Below are 7,653 nucleotides of genomic sequence, written 5' to 3' on the forward strand. Positions count from 1 at the left end.
TTGCAGCTTACAATGGAGATACACATGTGAAGGGTGGTAGGAATTGTTGTCACAACTGCCGTCATCCCGAATTGTAACAGAAAGCTGACACTCAGAAAGTTATGAATTTATCCATGTACTGTGTATGGTGATATCAGTGTTACATGGTTCCAATCAATTTTAATTTTACACCTGTCATAATAGAAGGAACATACAGTCAATCTTAAAGTAACAGCTGCTGATTGTCCACCATGCTGGGTCAATGTTTGGGAATTTTGAGGGAAGTTTTGGTAGTTAGAAGCATAAAAGTCTTCATTTTCCCTTTCTTTATTTCCCTCTGAACGATGTAACACAAAGCCGGACTCTAGATCAGTACATTACTTCCATTATTTATACTATTGTAAAAGAGGGGGAAACATAGACCACTGCAAACAAGAAAAACATCCTTAATCAATGTCGATACGACAAAACAAAACTCGAAAAAGCGAATGAAATTAAAAAAAAGACCAAGCTCACTCAATCACCCATCTTCTAAATCAATATAAGGATAAATATACCATTTTTACAATAAATCTGGTGCCGACCATTGAAATAAATGAATTGCTGTCTTTCCTGACAATGGGCAGAATGATCGTAGATTTTTGTTAAGACGATGAACATCCTCTCCAAAAATCATTAATATTTTGTTTTTTGGGGTTTTTTAACTGTCAGTTACAGCATTTTCTATCTATATGAGAACTATTGTAATTTTCAAGACGCCTTTTCCAACATATCAATAAATTACATAGTTCTTTATATATATTCGTCTTAACCATTGCATAACAATTAATACAACACAACGTTAAATGCTGTCTATTGTGTACTTTAATGCTGAATGTGTGCATTTGAACAAACGGTAAATATAACATGCTTTATGCGTTGACGTCAGTGTGACAATTCAGGAATATTTATAAGAGAAGGATGCTTGATTTTAATGTTTATTAAAAGTATTTAAGTTTTCTTACAAATTCTGGTGATAAATCACTTACACGTTTGCCGCGGTACCAATTTATTTTATTTGTAATACATCTGTCCTCAACCGTCTTTCAGTAAATGACAATGCTATCTAACGTTGACAAATGACTGGTATAAAACAACACTGTTATGTAACCACAGGTCCTTACGGAAACACTTACAGAAGTGACACCGACTAATGTCAGTCCAAAGTATTTCTATGGGTTTCATGCAACCACAGACAATAGACCTACTAAAGACGCTGTGAGCTCATTATTTATACACATACATGCATAAATACAGTTCTTGTTTACAAACAGAAAGTTCACTTATCAGAATTACATCCCCTCGTTAACGTTATGTTAGGAAATGGCGGTCGGGAGCTACACACGGTTATCCCTGCACTTGAATAACACATTGATTAGACCTACTCCACGACAAAATGTATTAAATTAGATTCATCATTCAACACCATGTCATCGACGCTTATAGTGGTTCAACGAAACATTCAGATTGTTACTCCAGACTTTGTCCGAAAAGGCGGTTAAATTTCTGAACAAGTTTCGTGAAAGATTTATCCGTTGTAGTTGTGTTTAGATGCTAATAGTTAATCGATTGGCTGACGGCTCGAGAACGGTGTCTAAAGTGAGTTGCATGGGTATACAAACACTATTAACAAAGAACGTACCAAACATATATTTACCTGTGTATTTTGCTGTATGCTTTAATGACACAGGTAAACCTGAATTAACTGGTTTAATAACAAAATCGTTATCCCATTAGGATTTTGCAGCATATCGCAAGAAAATGGTTTATTCTGAGCCAAAATTATACACATTACCACCCAATTTTGACATCTCGACACAAAGAGAGACATAAATATAGTAAACATGCGAAAAGCAATTTGAATGGAAATGACGAAAATTGTACACAACAGTCATTTGCAATTTTGTTTTCATAAAATAAGATTCATAAAAAGAATGAAAAAAACACTTGTCTGCTGTTATTATTGTTATCTGCCACCGCAAGATGAATTTCGGCGAAGTAGAGTTCCAATAGAATGGGACAATAGTGTAAGGAACGATATGCGACACGAAGCACTAACGCTACTCCCTCTCACCACAATGCTTTATCAACCAATATGTTTGACCTAGTTAGAGCCACGTATATAAACACATTGCATATGTATTCCCATTACTTGCATGCAGACCAGATCACGAGATGGGTCGCTATGACAATAACGCCAGAATGCGCGTGCTTATCAAATGGGCTGGAACATCTGTCTATAGGTCAGGTTGAGGAAAACAACAATATACATTAATATTTAAACTTATTCTAATTACTAAAGAGTTCCATTTTTCCCCGTGGTGCACATAAAGCTATCTACCGCTACGATGCAATGTAGATTATCTGGCATCAGTAAGTGACGGTTTGGTACTCTGTTTTAGGGTCAATGGTCTCGTGTACGCTACAAATAATCATTATTGTAAAAAAAAATATGCGTACGTCATCAGCGCAACCGCTACTATACTGCAGAAAAATATCAAAGAATCGTGAGGAAAGGTAGAAAACAAACATATACAACATCAGCACACACGAACAAGTTGTTAAAACTCAAAATCAATACAAGAAGATAAATGCAAGTACTTGAGGAAACACCATCTAACAAATATGAGGTAAAAACAAACTAAACAGTTCTGTATAAACCAATACAGACCTTTTCCGTGTCTAATCCTTGGGTCAAACTAGGAACTGAAGTTAAGACAAACAGACGCAACAATATGAATAGGAGAGACATCGTATGTAGAAGATAACGTGTATTATTTGTTCCATGAAGGGCTTTTCAAATTAGAAGGACATATATGCAGCATGTACATTACCATTCCTTTCTGTGCCACAGTGATACAATGGGGAACCTCCCTCTTTAGTGTCGAGCCTGCTTGTTCACAGAAACTATCAGGGCTAACGTTTTGATGTTACGCCTCCCATTTCTTTGACAAATCGGACTCGATGTCGATTTCAAGTTTTTTTTAATATAAGATATTGTTATCAGTTTCCAAAGTCAGAATTTGATTAGGGATTGGATGTCAAATAAAATAGTTCTCTAGTTATAGGTCATATCTACAAGTGCAACTGTTAATGAATAACACACAAAACCATCAGAGGAATGTTGACAAAGAAAGAAGGAACCTTAATCATGATTCATGAAGTCTTCAATAAGTGTAACAAGTTTGGAAATATGTGATATCAAAGTTTTTACTTTTTAAACAAACAATGTACGTATTGCATACGTACATTGTCTAATACGTACATTGTTTGTGTATAAAGTAAAAAAAAAATGATATGATTCATAAAGGTTCTAAAATATTTTGAAGGAAATCAAAACAACGCTTCAAAACTTTGAATGCTTGTCACTGGAAGCTCCCAATTTTCCCGCTACCAATGGTATATTTCTTCGTGATATGTTGTCTATCTCAGTCAATGTAAACTTGATTTCAATGAGCCATTCAGAAACATGGTCCTAATAAACCAATGCGCTACATGATCTAAATTAGAGTCAAAGCGAAGTTGAATAATCTTTATCTTATTCTATTACTTAATCGACAGTGTCCAATTTATAAGGATACTAAGATGTTTAGCTGTTCGCGCATCGAAAACACTATTGACCGAAGACACTAAAATACTTTTTCAAATAGTCACTCAGTCCAATTTTTTACTGACGAAAATATGAATATTCTTATAATGAAGCGATAAAGTTCGAAGGTCGATGACCTTTCGTCCTTCGAAAACAATGGGTTGGTTGAAACACATATTTACTGATTGCACCGCTGTTTTCAATCGATGTCAATTTAAAAGATGAAAGTCTTCATTTAAGTGTTGGAACGAAATAACTATCAATTTCCGTTTTCATTTGAGCTTTTTCAAATTACAGATATTTTTATTCTTTGACCTGATTGACCTGATTCAGTATCCCTTATTATTTGTTAGAGAATCACATGAACTACAATTAAAATCAAAATTATATTCCAAAACGTAAAAATCTTATTTGGGCTACTTTCTTGTTAACGTTGCATGCTTTATAATGAAGCCTCATAAAAGACGCCATCTTCTTTTTATTTATTTATTTTGTGTGTGTCGTGGTGGGAAGGGGAACGAGGATGGCTTTCTTAATTCTTATTAAACTGTTCTCCAAACCCTTTCCTGCACGACACGTGGCATGCGTCATAATGTATTATGTTCTGTTCCTCACTCAAATCTGGTTCCCGTTCTTGAGTATCATAGTCTGTTCCTTACCAAAATGTGGCACCCGTTCTGATGAATCTTGTTCTGTTCCTCACTCAAATGTGGCACCCGTTCTTGTTTATCATGTTCCGTTAATGTGGCACCCGTTTTTATGCATCATGTTATGTTCCTCCCTCAAGTGTGGCACCTGTTCTAATGCATCATTTTCTGTTCCTTACTCAAATGTGGCACCCGTTCTGGAGTATCAAGTTTCGTTCATCACTCAAATGTGGCACCCATTATGGAGTATCAAGTTTCGTTCCTCACTCAAATGTGGCACCCATTCAGAAGTATCATGTTCTGTTCTTCAATCAAATGTGGCGCCCGTTTTAATGTATCATGTTCTGTTACTCACTCAAATATGGCACCCGTTCTTGTGTATCATGTTCTGTTCCTCACTCAAATATGGCGCCCGTTCTAATGTAACATGTACTGTTTCTCACTCAAATGTGGCACCCGTTCTTGAGTAGCATGTTCCGTTAATGTGGAACCCGTTTTTATGCATCATGTTATGTTCCTCCCTCAAGTGTGGCACCTGTTCCTTTGCATCATTTTCTGTTCCTTACTCCAATGTGGCACCCATTTGAATGTATCATGTTCTGTTTCTCACTCAAATGTGTCACCCATTCTGGAGTAACATTTTCTGTTCCTTATTCAAATGTGGCACCCGTTCTTGTATATCATTTTCTGTTCCTCACTCAAATGTGGCAACCATTCTGGTGTAGCATTTTCTGTTCCTTACTCAAATGTGGCACCCGTTCTTGTATATCATTTCCTGTTCCTCACTCAAATGTGGCACCCGTTTTGGAATAACATTTTCTGCTCCTTACTCAAATGTGGCACCCGTTCTTGTAGAACATTTTATGTTCCTCACTCAAATGTGGCACCCGTTCTGGAGTATCATGTTCTTTTTCCCAATCAAATGTGGGACCTGTTGTAATGTATCATGTTCTGTTTCTCACTCAATTGTGGCACCCGTTCTTGAGTAACATTTTCTGTTTATTACTCAAATGTGGCACCCGTTCTAGAGTATCATGTCCTTTTCCTCACTCAAATGTGGCACCCGTTCTGGAGTATCATGTTCTTTTTCCCAATCAAATGTGGGACCTGTTGTAATGTATCATGTTCTGTTTCTCACTCAATTGTGGCACCCGTTCTTGAGTAACATTTTCTGTTTATTACTCAAATGTGGCACCCGTTCTAGAGTATCATGTTCTTTTCCTCACTCAAATGTGGCACCCGTTCTGGAGTATCATGTTCTTTTTCTAACTCAAATGTGGCACCCATTCTGATGTATAATGTGGCACCCGTTTTGGAGTATCATGTTCTGTTCCTCAATCAAATGTGGCGCCCGTTCTGGAATAACATTGTCTGTTCCTCACTCAAATGTGGCACCCGTTCTGGAGTATCATGTTCTGTTCCTCACACAAATGTGGCACCCGTTCTGGAGTAGCGTGTTCTTGCATTCAATCAAATGTGGCACCCGTTCTAATGTATCATGTTCTGTTTCTCACTCAAATGTGGCACCCGTTCTAGAGTATCATGTTCTTTTCCTCAATCAAATTTGGGACCTGTTGTAATGTATCATTCTGTTTCTCACTCAAATGTGACATCCCGTTCTGTAGATCCTGTTCTGTTTCTTCCCTGGTTAGGTAAAACATATTTATTTTTCAAAGAGAACGCTGGAATGTGTCTGTAAAGTGTAGAAGGAATAATTATATATAGTATTACAATTTCAAATCTAGATCACAAAAATATTGGTGCCAAAATTCATGTTTACCTTAAAATCTTGGTAATAAGATAATTTTCGTTGTAAGGAATACGGCTACGTTCCCAGAAGCTACTTTTTTAATGTAGTCTCATTTTCAAAATGATTCGGACAGTAAGCTGTGTATAACTTATTTTCAACGCTGCTAGTAAGATCCCTGTGATTGTCAAACCTACGACAGAGCAGAGGGCGGAGGTCAAATAACTTGAAAGCACAGGTGTTTGACATCACAAACATCAGTTAACAGTATGGCTTCTACACGGGAGTAAAAGGCCTATTCTGAACGACGGTCTTTTTAAAAACCGGCATATTTTCGAGACACTGTTGACTACTATCGAGATTTAAAGGTTCATGTGCATCTGTACATATATATTTGCAGCATATTATAGCCTTATATTTTCTACACTGTTGGAATTACTTCCTTGCTCTGAATACTTCTTGAATTTTGATACATGTATCCAAAACACAAAAGTTTGTAAAGATCAAATGCAATAAGGAATTTACTTCTTTGACCGATATTTTGTAGCATATACCAAAAAACATCATGTTCAATTCTAAGACGGTATCGCATGTCTCAAACAGTTATATATAATTCATTGTTTGGAGTATTTGGCCTTGGCCTTGAATGGCACAAAAGTTATTATTACACCAACGATTGAATTATGCTATTCATTTTTAAACACGTCCAATGCTCACTGTCATAAATATACCGGCATTTCCAGGGAAGCATGTGACCAAACTTGTGAGGCAATACGCTGCCTATTCACATTGACATTTTGTGAAATTATTATTTCCTGTCTCTCCTATGTGTTTGACCTTGAAGGTGTATTTGGAAGGTTGTGGGGGTATGGCTTACGGTATATACCAATATACGAGTATACATGTGTAAACAAAATCCCTGTGATTAAGGCATGCTGCAAACATTGTATATTATTCCTCTTAACGAATAACTGTGATGACACAATGTTCATTTGAGATAATGTATGAACAATTTTGACGCAAAGCACAAATATTTGAAATGGACAGTTCGAAATGTCAGCAATATTCGTAAGAAACAGAAAGGTCCCTTACAAAAATAGAAATGTATGGTATTAAACTCTCCAGACAGTCGTGTCTGGACAGATATTTTTGATTGATTAAACTGACTTTTCCTTTTTTTGTGCTATGCAAGAAGATATCATTCTGTCCCTAGTATTGATACGGTCACTGACTATGCATTATTTACGCGCCTGGCAAATTATCGCAGGAACATCTCCTTCTAGGAAGAAAACAACAGCGAAATGCGTAAATAGTAAGTTGATAACGCCAATAGGAATTTTAAGTGTAACTTCACCCGATATCAGGCTTAAGAAAAATTGTTTTCTTCATTACACGTAAAAGTCTAACTGTAGTTGGTACAACTAAAGGTACCAACAATAATCTTTTGAAAATTGAAAAAAAGAGTTGTGGAACAGGAACGAATGTATACAGGCTCAGTGATCCCACCCTATTCTGTCTGCCCAATTACATTGCTGAAATGTAGATAACGTTACAAGGTTACAAACAAACGTGATAACGCTACGCTGACATATCTTTGGAAAACGTACAAAGGAATTATGCAGACGAAAAAGGAACCTTGACGTCAGCGATAA

This window comes from Mizuhopecten yessoensis, unplaced genomic scaffold (assembly GCF_002113885.1).
Source record: "Mizuhopecten yessoensis strain PY_sf001 unplaced genomic scaffold, ASM211388v2 scaffold6595, whole genome shotgun sequence".
Lineage (NCBI taxonomy): Eukaryota > Metazoa > Mollusca > Bivalvia > Pectinida > Pectinidae > Mizuhopecten > Mizuhopecten yessoensis.